The sequence below is a fragment of the Hypanus sabinus genome, chromosome 7, assembly GCF_030144855.1.
Source record: "Hypanus sabinus isolate sHypSab1 chromosome 7, sHypSab1.hap1, whole genome shotgun sequence".
Lineage (NCBI taxonomy): Eukaryota > Metazoa > Chordata > Chondrichthyes > Myliobatiformes > Dasyatidae > Hypanus > Hypanus sabinus.
Genome location: NC_082712.1, coordinates 95149423 through 95170913, shown reverse-complemented (window position 1 = coordinate 95170913; position 21491 = coordinate 95149423). Strand labels below are relative to the sequence as shown.

The window sequence follows — 21491 nt, the reverse complement described above, 5'->3', positions numbered from 1 at the left end:
AGGGATGTTCTATTTTGAGGTTGCGCTCTCCAGTCCTAGACTTTCCCATCATTAGAAACATATTCTCCACATCCACTCCATCAATTCAGTAGGTTTCAGGGAAATCTCTCCCTTCTAAATTCTGGAGCCAAACTCTCTTCATATATTAAGCCTTTCATTCCTGCCATCATTCCCGTAAACCTCCTTTGAACATTCTCCAATGACAAAACAATCCTTTCTTAGATATGAGGCCGTGGTAATCTATCTTGGGTTCAAAGATAGGAGGCCTGCAGATGATTGGGACAACTATTTCAGGGTGTGTCGATGGAAGATAGATGTGGTCCTTACTGGCAACTGTTGAGTTCATCGCAATTCATTCTGGTTTGTTGTCAAAGAACATTGCTCCAGATCAGATAGCCAAATATCACAGTATTTTCTTTTCAATTATATTTAAAATCTGTAGTCAAAGGAGTAATGCTTTCCACGTATAGGAAGCAGGGGCTACTACACAGAGTTAAAATCTGAATTGTTAACCAAATTTCTCTCAGGTTGAAGAAGGTAACACAGAAACTGAAAATGTAGCAAATAGTCAACAGGTCAGGCCACATCTGTGGGAAGAGCATCACAGAGTGTTCTGACAAAGGGTCTCAGACCCAAAACACAACTCTCTTTCTCTTCCCATAAGTGTGGCCTTCCCAGCAATGTGAATCTTTTTATTTATTTAGAGATACAGCAGGGCAACAGGCCCATCCAGCTTAACTATCACATGCCACCCAATTACACCTATGTGACTAAATGATCAACTAACCCAAAGTGGGAGGAAACTGGAGGAAACCCCCACAATCACAGGGAGAACATACAAACTCCCTACAGACAGTGGGGGAATTTAATTAATTGAACAGTTAAATTGAATTTAACTGCTCTGCTAGTGTACCAACTTTGTTTTAGATTTCAGCATCTTCAGGTCTTCATTTACTTAAGGAAGCTAATGGTAGCATCTCCCAGGGTGTAGTAAGGTAAGCTGAGGGTTGAGTGCAGAATGTGTTACAAGCAATATGATAGGAATAGCATTAAGCTCTTTATCCTACCTTGCCATTCCACTAGAACATTACCAATCTGTACTTAGTTTTAATTTCACACATTTGTCTTGGTACTATGCCATTTCAAACCCTAAACAACATTTAGTTGACACTTAACCTGAGAAACAGTAGCTGCTCCAATTAAAGGAGGGTTGGGGGAGTAAGGGTGCTGGCAATGGATACAATGATTGTTGGAAGGTGTACTTGTGCAAGCTGTACTGATGAACAGGAATTCAAGTGTTTAATGTATTGTCGTGCACAGGTCAGGTAAGACTGATGAAAGCCTATCTATAGACAGATCTTGGGTGGTACAAAGTGTGACAGAACTTAAACAGCAGCCTTAGTGCATTTGTTTCATGATGATTGGATAACTGTACCCAAGACGGTTCTCACATGACACACACAAAAACATATGGTGAGTTACCCCAACCCCTGACAGCTGGTTGGTAGTAACACAGGAAAGTATCTCATTTATTTATAGTGGTTAAGAGGGTTAAGAGCAGCCAAATGAAAAGGGGCAAAAACAAACTTCTTCCACAGACGTTCTATCTGAGTACATTTAAAATAGAAACAGCAAATAAATATGCTACAAAATATTTGGGATAAATGCAAAATAATCAAAATCAGATTTACCGGTGGTAATCTGGTGAGCTCAATGCTAAAATGCAGGCAGAACAGAATGAAAAGTGTGACAAATAATTCAACAATTTTGACAACTGCACTATTATAAAATCTGTCCCACGTTTCAGTAATTTTCCACAAACACTCAAGACTTGATATAAACTTAAGTGAAATTATTAATTTTTGACCCTTTGCCCAAATAATATTGAAGATTACTCTTAAATACAATACAAATTAAACACAAGACAATGTTCACAGAGATTTTGAAGGCTGGCTGGAAGACTTGCCTTGTGTATTAAACTGATGGGGTTGGAACACAATGACTGTCTCGACAGCCACAGGGAATACATCTGCCTTCAGTATCTGATAGCAGGCAAAAAGACAATATGCCTTTTGCATTTGCTGACACGTTCATCAAGCACAACATAAAAAAACCTGATGGAGCCTCAATACTCACAGCTGGCAAGAGTTGAAGCGAAGACTACCTTCACCGCACAATGGAAAGTAGTAGGGATGTTTGGCATTGGGTTAGTCAAGTTTATGTTTATTTCGACCATAAACTGCTGGTACAGTACACAGTAAAAATGAAACATCGTTCCTCCAGGACCCTGGTGCTACATGAAACAATACAAAACTACACTAGACTATGTGAGACAGCACAAGACTACACTAGACTCTTAAAAGACTTTTGGATAGGTACATGGAGCTTAGAAAAATAGAGGGCTATAGGTAAGACTAGTAATTTCTAGGGTAGGGACATGTTCAGCACAACTTTGTGGGCCGAAGGGCCTGTATTGTGCTGTAGATTTTCTATGTTATGTAAAACAACATAAAAACTGTACTAGACTACAGACCTGCACAGGACTACATGAAGTGCACAAAATAGTGCAGAACAGTACAATAATTAATAAACAAGACAATAGGCACAGTAGAGGACAAATTACAATATAATAATAAATGATGTAGATGTCAGTCTAGACTCTGAGTATTGAGGAGTCTGATGGCTTGGGGGAAGAAACTTGCACAGTCTCGTCATGAGAGCACGAATGCTTTGGTACCTTTCGCCAGATGGCAAGAGAAAGAAGAGTTTGTGAGAGGGATGCATGGGGTACTTCACAATACTGTTAGCTTTGCGGGTGCAGTGTGTGGTATAAATGTCTGTAATAGCAGGAAAAGATGATCTTCTCAGCTGACCTCGCTATCCACTGCAAGGTCTTGCGATCCAAGACGGTGCAATTCCCGAACCAATCCTGTTACTGCTTAGAAATCAGTGACAGGACTGAAATGAATCAACAAACTACTTGTTTTAATATTATGTGAATTGCTACTTTAGAGTACACTGCAATCCCTCCAGTATTTCTCATTAGTTCAGATAAGGTTGTCAAATCACATAGTAGTAGTATCCATCTAAAGAGCTTCCTAATGTCACAGGAAGTTCTGGATGTCAGTAAGTCAGAATCCACAAGGTACACAAGGTCCCAAGCTGCTGGAGTCAGCATACCAGCTTCAGGCAGCACAGTCTAGTTGATGTGAAAAAATGCAACAATAAATGTAGCAGTGGACAGTTTGCTCTATATTCCAGTATAGAGAAAATATTATCAGTTATCGTATCCAATAATATTGATTCTTTATGATTAGTTACCAACTACCCAATCAGATCTTAATTTATTTAAGGAAGAATACACTTGCCAAAAAGGCAGTGCAGAGAATGTCATTGGAGGACGGTGATGGCAAACACCATTGGAACTCTAAACAATGGAATTTAATGAGATACTACCTTAGAGAAACACTTGAGATTTGAGTGTTTGACAAATAACTTGAGAGGAGGAGAACATCTAGAACTGTGGGGTGTAGTTTCAAAACAAGGGTTCATTAATTTAAGACGGATGAGGAAATTCTTCTCTCAAATGTTAACGAACCTTTGAAATTTTCATTCAAATGCACCATGTAGATGAGATCAGGATAAATTTTTGGCCTGTAGGGAGATCAAGGATTTACAGAAAGTATCCAAAGCTGAAATCATCCAAGTCAGCAATCATTTTACTAAACAGCACAGGTCATTTGGACAATTTCTTAAAAGCTTTGCACAACCTACTTTAAATAGTAACTGAGGTTATGACCTTGTGATCTTTCTGTGGAGGAATCAGATTCAGATTCAGATTATTGTCATTTAGAAACCACAAATGCAATGCAGTTAAAAAATGAGACAACGTTCTCCGGAATGATATCACAAAAAAAGCACACGACAAAACAGACCACACAAGAAAAACCACATATCGTTTGGTAATCCTCAATCCAGAGTCTGGAGGGGCTGCTGCGTATCAATATCACAGAACATTACACAAAAAATAGACTGTTCATATGAACTCTTCAATGTTACTTTGCAAACTATGTGATACTATACACCATATATTCATACTTTATGGCTATTTTCTAACCAGTTTCTACAATGTTGTCCTCCAGTTTCCTTAACATGGGCATCTCATTGTCTTAACACTGACATTCACAACTTGGACGACCTCAGTCACAATTAATTTCATCAACAGTAATGGAATCACTATAGTTCAATCCAGAGAATTCCCTCCAGTGGTTGATCTGTTCACTTGATCATTATTTCTAAAGATCAATCCTCAGCCTCTCCACAATTTCTTACCTCATCACAAAATCAGAGCATATTCTTGTACACACGCAGAGATGGCACACTTCTCTACTTCATCACCATCCTTCTGTAGCAGCTGTCCAACATACAGTACTAATAAGCTCACTTCAGGCCAAATATTAAGTTCAAAGCTATCGTTTTTGTATTCTCACTGCAAAACCATTCCTTGATCACCAATTGATCATCTCTGCCTCTAGCAACTATGATGTTTAAGTAGACTGCAATCTCAGCAGTGTATCTGACCCAAGGATATATTTCCAACCTTCTACCCATGACAATTAAAAATGATGCAGTGGATATTCTCCATATCATGGCTTTGTTTGCTCTTTATCATTGCCCAAGTTTGCTTCTAGCTCAGTCCGTTTGCTGCTGAAAAGTTTTTCACTGTCTTATGACTTTTTACTTTCTGTGTGAGCTAGTGCACATACATCACGGTTGTTTGCTGATCTACTTGGGCACTTAAGTTGGCAAAGGTTTTGTATTCAGAACCCTCTAGTCATGCCAGTCTCTGTAATATCTTTACAATTCTGAGTTCTTGAGAAGCCGAAATTTTATTGCTCCAAATAGCAATGGTACAAAAAAAAATTAATTATTCTAATGTAGTGAGTTGGGGTAGTGAACAACCCATGGTTCTATCAATTGCAACGAGCAACCATGAAAGGAGAACTACCTGGATTTAACAAAACTTACGCCTACCCTTCAGAAACTTTCTGCACTATATTCAGAACTGAAGCTGAGATTTGTTAATGTTATTCTGAAAATTGATAAACCATTCTCCAGTAATGTTTATTCAATTTACAGACCAGAAATATCAGCGCTGAGGTCCATCGTGAAACAAAAAATCAACAAGAGTTCAACACGGCATTTGACAAGGTACTCCATGCAAGCCTTATTGAGAAAGTAAGAGGGCATGGGATCCAAGGGGACATTGCTTTGGGAATCCAGGGAGTGGTTGTAGACAGGTCTTATTTTGCATGGAGGTTGATGACCAGTGGTGTGCCTCAGGGATCTGTTCTGGGATCCCTACTCTTTGTGATCTTTATAAATGACCTGGATGAGGGATGGGTTAGTAAATTTGCTGATGACACAAAGGTTGGGGGTGTTGTGGAGGGCTATCAGAGGCTACAGTGGGACATTGATAGGATGCAAAACTGAGCTGAGAAGTGGCAGATGGAGTTCAACCCAGCTAAGTGTGAGGTGGTTAATTTTGGTCGGTCAAATATGATGGCAGAATATAGTATTAATGGTAAGACTCTTGGCTACCTAGAGCAGGGGTGTCAAACTCATTTTAGGTCACGGGCCAGATTGGGCAAAATGCAGCTTCATGCGGGCCGGATCAGTCGGGCGCATGCGAACGCAGCTTTCATTGCCTCCGTTTTTTCAGCCTGGTCTCATGTGTCTCAGTCTCTGCTATAACTACAAAGTGTTTCACTTCACAAATTCCATTTCTTATGAAGAAGACTGCTGAGCAAGCATTATTTTTATGATTGGTATTAACTTACAATTATAGGCTTCATATCGCCGGGCCATTAATAATTAAAATAATAGATCTATCTAAAATGATCTCGCGGGCCGGATATGGCCTGTGGGCCTTGAGTTTGACACCTATGATCTAGAGGATCAGTGGGATCTTGGGGACCGAGTCCATAGGACATTCAAAGCTGCTATGCAGATTGACTCTGTGGTTAAGAAAGCATACGGTGCATCGACCTTCATCAATCATGGGATTGAGTTTAAGAGCTGAGAGGTAATGTTACAAGCTATATAGGACCCTAGTCAGACCCCACTTGGGAGTACTTTTCTCACTTCTGTTCGCCTCACTACAGGAAGGACGTGAAAACAATAGAAAGGGTGCGGAGGAGACTTACAAGGATATTGTCTGGATTGGGGAGTATGCCTTATGAGAATAGGTTGAGTGAACGCGACCTTTTATCCTTGGAGCAAAGGATGATGAGAAGTGGCCTGACAGAGGTGTACAAGATGATGAGAGGCATTGATCAAGTGGATAGTCAGAGGCTTTTTCCCTAGGCCTGAAACGGCTAGCATGAGAGGGCACAGATTTAAGGTGCGTGGAAGTAGGTACTGAGGAGATGTCAGGGGTGTTTTTTTTGTTTTTTTTTTACACACAGGGAGTGGTGAGTGTGTGGAATGGGCTGCCGGTGACGGTGGTGGAGGTGGATACGATAGGGTCTTTTAAGAGACTCCTGACAGCCACATGTAGCTCAGAAAATTAGAGGGCTTTGATAAGCCCAGGTAGTTCTAAATAAAAAATAAAAACATTATCTGATGCAATTCATTATTGTACAGTTGGCTTCCCTTTCAGTCTTCCAAATTAAACTCAATTACATCTCTTATCTAAGCCACATATTCATCTTCGGGTTATTTTGTTTGGCCTACAGGTAACATCCGCCATTCTAATTCTATTGGGGTGATTATAAATGAAAAGCAAATTGGCATGAAAAAATACTGATCGATTTACTGATGCAAATTCAGGCGAAATTCCATTAGATAGAGTTCACTACCTTGCCCACAGTCCCATCAGCCTACCATAAAAGAACTTGAATACCAAAGATGATTGGGATGGTCTGAATAGCTCATGGAAAATTATAAAGTTATAGAATCACTGGAAAACACAGTGGACATAGCTTCCTGTAGCCAGGAGGTAAAGAGCTGAACATCCAGAATCAGGCTGCTGGTAAGATTACAAGTAGTTAACGGTTGATTAATTTATGAGGATCCAAGAGAAACTGAGGCAATGAACATACAGAAGAGCAAGGAATAAGAATTAGAACTAGGTTTATTATCCCCAACAAATGTGAAATTTGAGGGACCTGGCGACTTAATCTATCGTGTATACTGAGCCATAATTACGCACTTCAAACTGAAAACATTGTAACTTCAAACAAGTTACAACTTAGAATTAATAAAGACCCTGTAGTAGAACAGACCTACAATAGGATGCCCTGGCAAAAAGTTGCAGTGTCTTAAAAGAAAGATTTTAAATAAAAGATCATGCTCAGGACAAACATGAGACTGACCAGAGATAGCTCATCTTAACAACCAAGATTTAAATGTTGTACCAGGTATTCTGAAAATACTAAAGTGGACTTTTCTGTAAACATACACATGTTCCTTGATACCAGATTGTGAAACACAGAAAATAGAAAAGTACACAATCCTTTTAGTTATTACTTGCACACCATGAGGTGTATATTTTGAGCTCAGAATTACACTGTTAACCAGATGAACATGTAACACAACACCTTGATACTGCTCATATCAGAAGAAAGGGACTTAATATTTGTACCCTTTTCTGCAATAGGAATTGAAGTTAAGTGTTGTATTTGCAAATAATATTGGAAACAATTCATAACAGCGATGGAACACTGTAAACCTCTCAGTATTGTGTCTGATTAATTGAGGCCTGGAGGCAGCAATTTATCAGAAAGTTATACTTACTTAAATTACTAGCTACAAAGCTGAAGCATGCTATACATAAAATATAGAACAAGTGCACTCTGAAGTGACTTACACTACACTTTGTGGGGGTTTTTTTTCAGTAAATAGCAGCTTACATTCTCAACATCATTTCCAGGAACCTTGTTATAAGTCTGTAGCATGGACAAGTTTGAGCCTTATTTGAGCTCCCTATTCTCATTTCAATTGAACTTTTTAAGAAATAGACCAATAATACTTTCTGTTCCTTCCATGAGACTGTTTTCATTTAGGACATGTGTCAATCCCATCATTTCTCCCTAAACTCAAAGTGAACTATCTCTGATACACATTCGCCCTTTATTCCCCACCAACCCCCATTCCCTTTCCAATGTTTTGCACTCTGCCACTGTTTTGAGGAAGATTCTGGATATACAGTATAATACATTTTATCAGAGAGTCACAGAGTACTACAGCACAGACAAGGCCTTCAGCCATCCAGTGCATGTCAATCTGATCCTCTGCTCAGTCCCATCTACCTCACCCAGACCCTAACTTTCTATTCCCCTCTTATCGATGTACCTATCCAAGCTTCTCAACTGAGCCAGCATCCACCACTTCGGTTGACAGCTTATTCAACAGTCACACTACCCTCTGAGTGAAAAAGACCACCCTCAGGTCCTTCTTAAATATTTCACGCTTAACCTCTAGTTCTAGTCTCACCCATCGAGGGGAAAAACCTGCTTGCATTCATCCTATCTATACCCTTCATAATTCTGTACACCTCTATAAGATCTCCCTTCATTCTCCTGCACTCTAGGGAGTAAAGTTCTAATCAAGTCAACTTTCACCTGCAACTCAGGAAACATCCTTGTAAAATTTCTCTGCACTCATTCAAGCTGATTGATCTCTTTCCAGTAGGTAAGTGACAATACAATATTCCAGATTAGGCCTCACCAACATCTTACGACAACTTCAACAAAACATCCCAGCTCCTGTACTCAGTACTTTGATTTATGAAATCCAATGTGCTAAAAGCTCTCTTTACCTACTACCTACAAGTGATGCCACTTTCAAGAAACTTTGGGTCTATATTTCCAGATACCTCCGTCTACTACAGTCCTCAGTGCCCTACTGTTCACTGTCTAAATCATTAACACTGATGATAAACACTAACGAACTCAGCACTGGTCCCTGCGACACACTACTAGTCTAGTCAGAGGCAACCATCTACTATCACTCTGGCATCTTCATCCTGAATGTCAAGTGACTTAATCTTCTGGACCACCCTCTCACGTGGGACTTTATCAAGGGCCTTGCTCAAGTCCACATAAAAAACATCTACTGCTTCATCAACCTTCTTGGTAACCTACTCTCTTAAGATTGTTAGACATTACCTACATGCACAAAGCCTCATTGACTATTGTTAATCAGGCCCAGTCCTACCCTGTCCCTTAGAAAATCTTCCAATAACTTAACTCTGACTGATATCAAGATCACTGTCCTATAATTTCCAATCTTATTCTTAGATCCTTTCTTGAACAGAACTACGTTCATCAGTACCTCACTTGCCAGACTTAAATATCTCTGATAAGGCTGCTGCAGTTTCTGCACTAGCCTCTGACAAGTTCTGAGGTGACACCTTGTCACATCCACACTTCCTCTTCCATAATTCAGATACAGCCCAGGTTTTCACTACTCATTTGTCTCAGTGCTATAGTTATAGTTTCTTTCTTCCAAATAAATATAGATGCAGAAAAATGGCCTTCCATTTTCCTTTCATCCATCTGCCTAGCTAAGAGTTTCTTAAATGTCCCTAACGTATCTAGCCCTGGCTTATGTATTCCACACACCTAACACTGCGTAAATAAATAAATTCCCTTTGACAGCGACCCCCCCCCCCATACTTTCTTCCAATCACCTTAAAATCATTCCCCTTCATATTAACTATTTTCACCCAGGAAAAAGGATATCTGTAATGTTTTGGTTGATGATATGCACCTTTAGATTAATTTGAACGAGCAAGCTCTAGAGCTTTGTCTATAGCTTGAACAGAATTGTCCATGATCTGTAGCAGCAGTAACTGCAGGATCCTTCTAGGAACTCATACAGGGAAAAGAGAACACACTACTCACTGTGCTTAATGCCATATACGCGACTCCAAAGAAAATCATTATCTTTCCAAATTCTCAATGATTCTTTCCTTTACTTAAGTTAAATGCCATGTATGAGATACTCTTTGTCAATGAATGATATATTGGATAGAAATTTTTAATCAAAAATCAAAGAATATATTCAGGGAATCAAACTGGTTACAATAAGCATGTTATTCATGAGAACAATTAACAAATCCTTTGAAAGGAATATAAACTTCAATCCACTTTGCTTTGCTTCTCATTCAAGTCCTCTGTAAAATATGAAGCAATCAAGGACACAAACAGTTTTCAGTTATCCCATATTCCCAACAAGCATGAGCTAGGTGTTCTATTTTCTTAAATTGAAAGAGGGAAAGGGGGCAATCCAAAATCTGAGTAGTTAAAATAATCAATTTTGAGCCTAAAAAGATCAACGTTGAGGAGAATCCAAGGCAAAATATACAAACCTCGCTGCTTGTGCATCAACAGACCACCTTAAGCTAAATTCCAACATTTCAAACCTGGGTGAAATTTGTTTCAAACATTTGGACCCAGAGAATCACCAGCATCTCAGCAAGCATTTTTAAAGGAGGAAATAATCAGACACAACTGCATCAAACTTTAATTATGTCATCACCAATGGGTGAAGTATGAACAAGTTTTGCTATGTACGAAAAAAAAGATCAATGGTCCACAAGTGGCAAAAATCCGAGTGATTAGAATCCATTGCACTATTCTCACTTTACTTCTCTCCATTAGGAAGGATCCCTTTAAATCCCCATTTCACTTTTCTCAGGAGACTCTGGAAACAGCAGAGACTTAGATGGACTTTACAAATTCTAGATTACCCTATTTTTACCCATGTTAAAAGCCATCTAAAATATGCTCTTTGTCAAAGATATATTGAATGGCAAATAAAAAGAATTCAATAGTATGATTGACATTTTCAGTGCTGAGACAAAAGGGAACTAAACAGACGATAACAACACGTTTCCCCAAAGTTTAGAGTCATAGTCAAAGAAGGAGGCCAGAGAAGGGCCCTACAGAGGACCATGTCCATACTGACCAGCAAACACTCATTAATATCTATCCCATCACCAGGTCTTCTGAACCTTCATAATTCATTCATTTCAAATGTTCACCACCTACTGAGGGAGTGTGCACCAGTTTCCAACCATATCCTGGATGGAAAAAGTTCTTCCTTTGATTCCCTCTAAACTCTTACCCTTTACCCTAAACCTGAACCACTAGCTTTAGAACCTGTGCCGTGGGAATTAGTTCCCCTTTTTCTACCTCATCTATACTGTCATAATTTTATACTTTAATTCCAGGTCACTGCTGGCCATAAAAGAGTCAGCTAAAAGTATTTGGAAGATGAACATATTTTAGGCCAAGTCTTCACTGATTATCTATGCTACATGTTCAAAACATAAATCTCAATTGTCTTAAGATCAACAGTGATGCATGGCAGCTTCAACCAAAAAGAGCAAAATCAATCACTGAAGCAGAGGTAGACGTTATCAGGTTGTAAAATTCCCTTTGCTTTGCCTCAGATAGAATACTCTTTGGAGAATTAGAACAGTGACCTGAGTATTTCCAGTGAACAGGCAATTTCCAGTGAAACAGTGCCTGAGCACAAATTGCTCAAGTTCCAAACCAAACATCTGGTCATTGGTGAAATAAATTTCATTAGTTTCAGACACTTCATCAGTATTTTGAGAATAACTACAAATTAAAAGAATGGTGTTCGGATTGCTGCCTTCCTACAAACCACTCCCCATGGACTGGATTATAGTGTATGGAAGGTGGATCATCAAGCCTTTCCAAGTCAAAAAGAAGTAATTTTTGACATCCTTGCAAGTGGAAGTTGCTTCCAGACATGAGCTGGTCACACCCTACAGCACAATCTGGAAGGCACTCTGCATTTAAAAGGATAACTGAAGCAATACAAACTAAATCTCAACAACTACTGCAACCATAAACCACCCTTCTTGAGAGGTGGTTTATGTTCTCCTTTTTAATGACCGTCAGTCACCAAACAGACCTTGTTCGACAATGAAGGCAACAGTAAGTTTTCATGAAATGAAGGTACAGTTGAACAGGAAATGAGTAAAGAAAAAGCTCTGCCTGGAATGCATTGCTAAGGAGACTGCCAGGACCCCAAAATGGCTGCTAAACAAAGTAGAAAAATTTGTATTAAGTACAGAAGGAGAGAAGATGGAAAAGAGATCATAAATTATTAACAATGCCTTAAAAAATTTCACCATGAGACCTACAGGTCATTTAGAAACAAATTCATACAAAGAAACAGAATTCAACAGTAAGGAAAGCAGATTTTGGGGGGGGGGGGGGGGGTAGAAAAGCTGACACTATAGGAAAAAGCTGTTATAGTGAAATGTTGCAAAGTGATAGTAATCAGTAGTTAATGAACAGAATCACACTTTTATTTAGAAAAGCTGAATGTTGAGTCCAGGAAACTGTCTGGCATTACAGCTTTGTTAAAGGTCATACTGGTATGAAGATAACTACTGTATATTGAAATGGATTTGTTGCCGATAGCTAGCTAATAGAGACAAGCAAGGTTTTAGATAAAATAGATCAGATGTAGGTGGGTGCATCCCCAGTGATAGGACTAGTGGGAAACTGGAGGTCTGCCAGGGATCAAGCTTCTGATCAAGCTGCAGGAAGAGTGGGACAGAGGCAAGAAGAATTACAAATATGCTATTGAAGCAAGAATGGAGAATGTTCAACTTATCGTCAAGCAATAATCAAAGAATCTGCTATGATATTCAGGAAAGTGGTTGGAATTAAAAGGCTGACCTTGTTTATACTATACTTATTTTCTCTAAAAGTAGGGAGGTGGTTTTGGCCATCCAGACCCTTACACCATGGTGCCCTGCCATTCAATGCAATCATAACCCATCTGTCCCAGATCTCAACTCTTGTTTGGTGTCATTTCCCCATAGCCCCCAGTTCTCTGCTGTTTTTATGTACCTGTCTTTTTAAATGTCTCCAATGATCTAGCCTTCAAACTTATGGCATAGAGAGTTCCAGGGATCTACCATTCATATTGTGACAAAATCTCTGATCACATCCTCATCTTGGAATTCACTAGTTTCCACTAGTGGGACTAGTGGGAAACATTTCCATATACATGCCTTGTCATGTTCCTTCAAAATCCTAATTTCAATAACATAACCTCTCTTCCTTCTTGTAGCATACAGATTCAATTATTTTTAGCCACCTGTTCAAAGTTCAAAATACTTTGTTTTTATATGCCACTTGTAATAGAATACACTCGGCACATAGATTAGCCTATTGAATAACTCTTGTTCTGTCTCCTATCCTACTTCCTTAACTATTGAGACCAAAACTGCACACACTACTCAAATGTAGCCTCACCAACACCCAGTACAATTGTAACAATACTTCCCCATTAGTAATTTCCAAACACTTTCAAGAAAGGGCAATACATCCTTTGCCTTCCTAATCACTTGCTTCACCTGATTGCACTTTTAACATAGTAAAATGCAGAGTGATAATCCAATCAACCTCAAAACCAAGGTGTGGGGAGAGGGCTGAGTTTTCAGTGATTGATATACCATAACATTATCAGCCACATCATTGAAGGCAGCAGAGGAAAGAAACAAATGCAGAAGTCTATATAATAGGAATGTCATGTGGAGAACATGATACAACTGGGAATTTAGTAATTTCAAGTTTATCAGGTAATTTTTTGTACATTAGGAAATTTAATTTGGAAAGAGAATAAATGTTTCAAAGATCTGGTAGCCAATTACCAAAGTACATAAATTCAAGATCCATCAGACATTTTACCTGCAGATTTCAAATTAACTTTACCAGGTTAGATCTAATTAGTGGGAGACGGGAAACTTATAGGAGGCAATTGTAGCTCGAAACATCATTCAGAACAGTAGGCAAACAAAGAGATGTAATGGAATTTGTATCAAGGTGAAAAAAGTTTCAGTCCTGAGTGGAAAATGAAGTTTAGTTGGTATGAAGAAAATGGGAAAATAGGAAAGAAGAATGCAAGTAAATTTCCACTAATCCTGTATAATGGATGAAAGTGAGGAATACACTGAAGGATTCAGTTAATACAGAAGGTTAAGTCACCATACAAATTCAAGTCATGGAGAAAAGCAGTAAGATTTTAATACAGACAATAACTCATTAACTGCAGCAAAAGATAGACATGAAGAGAAAATAGCAAGCACAATAGTTAAACAGTCTAAGGAACTTAGGAAGAGAGAATGTGAAGATGATAACTTTGCTACTATTGCAATTAATTAGCTAAAAAATGACCAGACACTATCAATGAGAAATTATTGACGAATATCTGTTCCTCCCTCAGTAGAAGGTGTTAAGTATTCACAGCATTTTGTGAAATGTTTATGCTTGATTGTGAAATTTGTGAGAGAGTCTGGGAAAGGAGGAGAAGAGGAAGCTTACACATGGAACATCCAATATGTGCACTTATGACATTAGTGTCTCTCACAGTTTGTATCTTGCCCTGGATTGTGAAGAACTGCACTAGAGGAAAGAAAAGGAACCAATACCTTTTGTTCTCTTTCATGTTCGCTCTGCAACAAGGAGCTGCTATTCTAGTAACTTTGCAGTCCATGAAGAAATGATACCAGAGATAGATGTATAAATTCTTGCTTCAGCCCATATAATAGCAAGGAATGAAGCTTGTTAAAAGTTCTATGATCAAGTTAAAACCACCAAATGGATTTTCTCTTTAAAAAAATTTATATTCTACAAAAAATTTTTTTTCTCAATACAAGTTGTTTCATACAGTGCTTGAGGCTCACTGACCAATCAATAAACACAATGAAAATTGTGTCAGTTCAAAGGACATTGTGTTATTCAGTGGATAATAAATATTGTCAGTAACATTTTAAATCTTCAGGAGAAAGGGTTCAAAGACTCTTCAAAATGAAGCAAAGTGAAGTGTCTGGTAAAGACCTAAAAGTGTAATAAATTGCTACACTGAAGCCAAAGCACAGATATGGTTTAAATTTGCAAAATAAAAACTTGAAAATCAAGCAAACCAATGCAATGTTTTTAGATTGGCAAATGCTACCTTAAAATATGAATTCCAATTAATTCAATGCAGACATTTTACTTAAAGCTATGATCCTCAGGGCCCAGCTCTCATAATCTACAAGAAAATTTTCGACCAAGTTTTAGACTGGTATCTTTTAATGATTCGTTAGCCCCAATCTCTGGTCAGTTGACTGTATAACAATAATATTCCTTCTTCTGGCACTGCATTTCAGAACAGCAGATCCATGGACACCTGAAAAGGAAATCTTTCATCTACGACTAGAATTCTCACCCCGAAGCTGAGGAAAAGGAGGACATACTCATTTATTTGCAAAGTTGAGTTTCAGTTTTCAGATATAAGATTTACACAACAGCCAAAATAGTGTTCTTCTAGTCCTGAGTCTAACAAACAGTGACTCAACCACCTTTATACAGGATATACACATACCACAAAAGTATAACCTGGTTCCTTCTTCACCTCCTCCTTGATGTGGCTGCACAACTTCCAAATAAAAAGACTGGGTGGATTTACTAAACCACCGATGGCTAGAGACATATCAAAAAATATTTCAAATAATCACATTTCCTCAAATCTGTACATACGGTCTCAAGGATTTTGGCCACACGCAGATGGCAAAATGAGGGAAGTGGCTTCGAACATAGATAAATAAACTTCCACTACAAAACTTAGTATAAAAATTTAAGAACGAAATAACTTGGATCTATATTCAGAAATTCATTAAGTGCACAGGGTCACCTGGAAAAAGTTCTTCCCTATTTTCTTGTGTTGAAAAAGACGATAATTTCAGGAATCAAATGACCATGTACTGTAGGTATGCTATGTGTAGAAAACTGAACTTGACTGTTTAAAGAGAAAAATGATCTGAAATAAATCTGTCAGTTATGCCAAAAAAAGTTGTGCTTTTTTTTTACTGAGAAAGTAGACCTAATGGGCTGGATTTAACATAGACTTTAAAAAATAAACATTTACTTACCCTGAAACACTCTTGCAGTTGAAAGTGGATTGAATTGCCATTTGATGAATAGTGGTTTACCACAAGACTCTATTCAAGAGATCAGGAACTCATTCTAACACAAGAAAGAATTTTTTTGCTACACAACTTGTTCTCTAATGAAAAGTAGAAACTGCAAATGTAAACTCTTCAGTAATAATTATTACTTTTGATTTACTGTAATTTAGTAGAATGCAGCTGTCAAGCATTTGAAGGGAGGGATAAACCAAATCTGAGCAAATAGTTGAAATAAATGAGGCACACAAGGTAAAAATGACCAAGTCTCATTTTCTCATGTTCACCCAAAGCTCAATATTCTAAAGCAACAGCATTCCTCCAAGCAGATCCCATGCAGATTTAAGGATAGGAGTGAAAAGGAAGTGATGGGGTGTCGAAGTATGATTCTTTCACTGCAGACGGTGGACTACCTCATCTTATGCTGCCTGTTATAACTTGGGAAAAATCCATGGAAACAAATGATAATATGGACAATGTTAGAGACAATCATGTTACTTCCCAGGGTAAGTAAGAGAAACTATTATGAAAGCAGGTTCATCAATGGTGATGTTGCTTGACTTAATAACTGTTATTTTCCTGTTCCTAAAAAAATCATCTCCTTTAAAGACATTCCACAGGTTATAAAGAGAGCACAATTATTGACATACAGATGTGGAATTATCTTTTTTGGATAAGTGATTCATTTAATTTAAATTCAACTCAACAGAAAAGTACAGAGTGTACAAAGTGGCAGTACTTCGATATGCCTCACTATAGAGATTCATGACTGTTACCAATCCTAGCAGTTATCAATGTAAAGACTTTTAAAACTCAATTGTGTGTTTTGGAAAAGATATACAAAACACCAGTAGGGACTGGAGTTGAGGATAAGAAAAATAAGAACAAAATCTAAGGAAAAGTCAGTCTATGTTTGTAATGCTCATGTCATTGTAGCCAAGAAAACTTCAATTGGCTCATTTGCTCGGTAAACTAACAACAGTAACAGAAGAATTAGAAGGTGAAATAGACAGAGCAAATAAGTTCTTACTCCAGAACCAGATGAGCTCTATGTATTTAGAGTATGTTTAAGAGTATATATTTAAAAAATCAATATGTACCCAAGATGTTCACTCGTGGCAACTATAGTAAACCATCAATGGCTACCCAATTCCATAGATTTAGTATAATAACATAACACTCCGATTTCAGATAAAGTGATTTAATAGTGACTGAACAGTCAGATTTCAGGTAAGATGATTTAGTAGTGATGGAACACTCAGGTTTCAGGTGAGATGATTTGGCAGTGACAGAACACTCAGAGTTCAGGTAAGATAATTTTGTAGTGACAGAAACTCAAATTTCAGGTAAGATGATTTAGTGACTGAACAGTCAGATTTCAGGTAAGTTGATTTATTATCATGAAAATCAATTCAGATCTTGAATTTTTTGCTCACTGAAAATATGATTATGTAAGCCCATTTTGTTAAAATGATCCCTCTTGAATAAACTTTGTGACAACTGGCAAGAGTGTCAAACTGCTTGTCTGACTTAAATCAAAAGGAAACAAATTTGAAGTGTTGATATCTTTCAACAGAAAATTAGAATAAAATCTAGTTCAGGGGATTTAAACTGGCATCTATAACCACAGACCTAAATTGTATAGCATTTAAAATATACAAACATCATAAGTCTTGTGAATCTTCCTTAGAACAGCATCTAAATGTTGAGCATAAAACAAGTTCTTCACCATTTGATCAAGAGTACATAGAGTACATAATCCCAACATGGATACTTTGATGGAAGCTACTTGTATCTTGGCCGCAAGATCTTGGCAACGAAATTTCCGTGTGATCAGGATGCTGAATGCCGATAAACCTTCCACAACTGATCCAGAGAGAGTTTAATTAACCGGAAGAACAACATTGTCTTTTTAAAGAGACATAACAACTTAATATGAATTATTTGGCTTCCAGAAACACAATTTAAGCAACAAAGTAAATGTTACAAATTTTGAAGATTCACTCAAAAGGAATCAAATACTGTGCGAACTGCTACAGATACTACATGGTCAAACGGGAGGAGATATGAATACTTGAATAACTGCTTAAAACATTATTGCAAAAGCACTGTTGAGAAAATTATCAATCTCACATTCCGCATATCTTCGCTATACTAGGAATGTCCTTATCTGAACATTCCCAAATACTCTGCAGTTCAGAAAATCACCCTATTTCTCTTGTACTCTGATTACTTTCCATTCCCAACTGCCAGCTTTACCAGGTAGGACTTTGGTTCATATTTTCCCCCTCTGTGGGTTGTTTTAGGGGTTTTCATCTAAGATGCAACATAATAGAGAGAAAACAAATTGTGAATACAGTACTCTTCAGAATTTCTACACTCTAAAATGCTACAATTTAAGCAAAGGTCAAATTACATGGAGGGGCATTGATTCAAAGTAATCCAAAATCCTCCACCTTGCAGATGAACCTGCCTGCTTGCTCCCTGTACAGCAATCAATAGTCGAAGAAGCTGAGAGCCCAAGAATGTCAACATCTCATCAAACTCAGAACTTTAATGATTAGTGAATAGGATTCATCCAAAATAAATCAATGGGTAATGACAGATTCTTATTATCAGGTGGAAGGTGCTGTTCTTTTTCAGTGGTCTTGAGACCCAAATAATGCTCCTAGTATCTGTTGCATTCAGATAAATTGATTTCTGAGAGAACAACTCTTTCAGATACACTTCAGGCATTTCAGTGAAAATCTAGACTTCATGAATTCTTTTAAATGCAGACAATTATTTGTCAAATGCAGTATCAACTGATGAAACCATTGCTTCAAGCACCACCCTTCAGGAGCAGGACAGTTATCAGAAGCTCTGGATTTTTGTCTCCCCAGAAAGTTGTTTTTAGGATGTAGTTTAAAAGTCTGCTTTTAAATTCTTTAAGTGTCCAAAGAGAACAGTGAATGAATATTCACATGGAATTAAAGCTTTCTGTTTAGATGAGCAGACTCAGTTAAAATTTATGAATCACAGATTGAAATCAAAAGAAAGATATAATTGATCAAGTTTAGCAACAGGTCTGGGATTTAGCAATTATTACTTAAGTAATTAACATATAGGAGCAACAATAGATGTCAATTCTAAAGGGAAAATTGCACAGGAGAATGATCCAGGACTTACAATGATAACAAAACGAGTTTTATAATAAAAGCAAATATAAAAAAGGTAGTTTTGAAAATTGTTAAATATTTTGCAATTTAATTTCAAATTACTAATAAGAGAAAGATAGAAGGAACCCACCTGCATTTTCAAATACACTGAAGTATGAGGAAGAATACTAAGAAGAAGAAAGAAAAGCAGCTATTAATTTTCAGTCATCTTGTCACCCAAATGCGATTTAAAATTCAGAAGTCCGAAATTAAGGTTAAAATAAAGTTTAAACATTGTGCATTAGTTGACAATACAAACCAGCCACAAAAATACCACGTCAGCTACTGAAACAGAGTAATAAAAAAGCAAATAGATTTAACATAGTTATTTAACAACACTAATCGATCAATCGAACAATTTTTCTATTCAAAACAAATTACATTAATATGAAAAATACCCCAATAACGAAACGAGGAGGAAAAAGACACGAGCAACTTAGAGGATTAAAAAAAATTGGCAAAAAAATTATAAATTTAAAAATACGACTTTTTAAAACAACGTACTAATCTTGTGCACTAACAGGGTAGAGCCAGAGGTCTGCTGAACCTGGCAGATCTGCTGCTTCAGACAAAATGGCGGTTCAGCAAATGTCTGCCTTATCATAAGTCACTTTATGCATCCAACACTCAAGCCAAAAACATAGCCTCAAATAAACGCCTCAAAAAAGAACGTTAAGTTATAATTGGCCAGGCGACTATAAATATTCATTCGTTTTTATATTGTTGGTTAAAATTAAATACGAAAAATGCACTGAAAACAAGTCTTTCTGGAGAGGACAGACAAATATACTAAATCGAAGGGAAAAAAAACTTTCAGTTATTCCCAAAAACAGTTAATATTTAAATTACGCAAGTAATTAGGACAAAAATACTCATTAAAATTAACCTGCAACACAATTCTAAGTTATAATGCAGTATCTAAAGAACTGCCACGCCCCAAAGTAATTTCTCTAATTTTTAGCTGATGTCTAATGTTAATCTACTTTTCAAAAAAGTGATATTTAATAATCAATCTTAAACTTTCACTTCCCTTACATACAAATCTGAAATTTTTCCCACTTATTTATGCCTTGTATTAGTCAGTTCCCAATTATTCTCATTTAAAAAAAAACTCCAGTTTAGGCCTTTATTAAGGTTACGATTCTAACTGATTTTATTAATACACCTAAAAGGTATTTTCATTATAATTTAATTGAACGAAAATTAAACACGTTTTTTCACTAATAAAGCTTTCTTCCCCTCAAGGAGTCCTTAGAAAAAAATTCTACATTAAAAAGTATACTTTCCCCTTCCAAATGCTATGTTTTATCATTCTGCTACAATAAACCCCCTATGAATTATTCTGAATATTTTCGGGAAAAAAATCCTCAAACGTCAGCAGCCATGGAGCTAGTGAGTTGCATCAGGCTGCACAGTAAGGGTGCAAAAACAGTGAGGATTCGAAAAAGCCTGAAAAATTATAAATTGGTGAAAAATTATACTTCTTTTTGTACAGATAATCTACTTTAAGCTTCAAAAATTATAAACATGACAAAAATAAATTATTTTTGAACCCGAAAATAGCCTTTTTACCCCTTTCTAAAAGCCTGATGCGGATGGCCCTGAGCATGCACTGTGACCACTACCAAAAGACTCTGATATAAAAAACAACTCACTCTGCCTGTAACCTCGTCGAGCTCCAACATTTCAAAGCCAAAAATCATTGAAAAGCATTTTCCCCACCTCGGAAAAGTCTACCTGGCAAATTCGAACCTTTTTTTGTTCCTGATTCGCCCCCCAGAAACCTTCCTACCTAAAATCCTTAGCTCAACCTCTGAGCAATTGTAAAGGGTGAAAAAAAAGACTGCTCAGTTCCCCCTGCGCAACTTTCTACACTCAAATTGCACATTTTCTAGAGCAAGGAAAAATCTGAAAAAAATTCAGTGCAAGCCTCTATGCTTAATGAAAACATGTGCAAAATCTCAAGTCTGGGGGATTTGTTGTTAAAGAATAAAAAATTTGTATTTGCATGTTTTAAAATTGCGCCAAAGCTAACGTCTCTGACTGCCTTGTAACCTTGCCAAGTGGCTGCTATCCTGGTTAGTACAGCAAACTGCCGACCTAGATTTTCTTCCTCTGTAGCTCCTTGGCACAGGGTCAATTTTTAAACATCTGCTTTCTTTTTTCTCACCATATTTAGAAAATATGTGCAATCAAATGCTTACTTTATTGCTTTTGTTTTATTTTTTCTAATTCTCCCCCCCTGTAAAATGGTGTTAAAATAAGCAGTGGCACCATGCTGCTTGGTGAAT

The 21491-nt window shown here is 37.3% G+C and overlaps 1 long non-coding RNA gene across 1 annotated transcript in view; it reads right to left on the bottom strand.

Annotated features, from left to right (window-relative positions):
* LOC132397013 (uncharacterized) overlaps nt 1-21143 on the bottom strand; it is a 36718-nt gene extending 15575 nt beyond the window's left edge. Inside the window, exons 1-2 of the long non-coding RNA XR_009513225.1 lie at nt 20856-21143; nt 19292-19328 (exon numbers count right to left, since the gene is read on the bottom strand). This is a non-coding gene — a long non-coding RNA (uncharacterized LOC132397013). The remainder of the gene's footprint in view (nt 1-19291; nt 19329-20855) is intronic.
* Between the last annotated feature and the right edge of the window lie 348 nt (nt 21144-21491).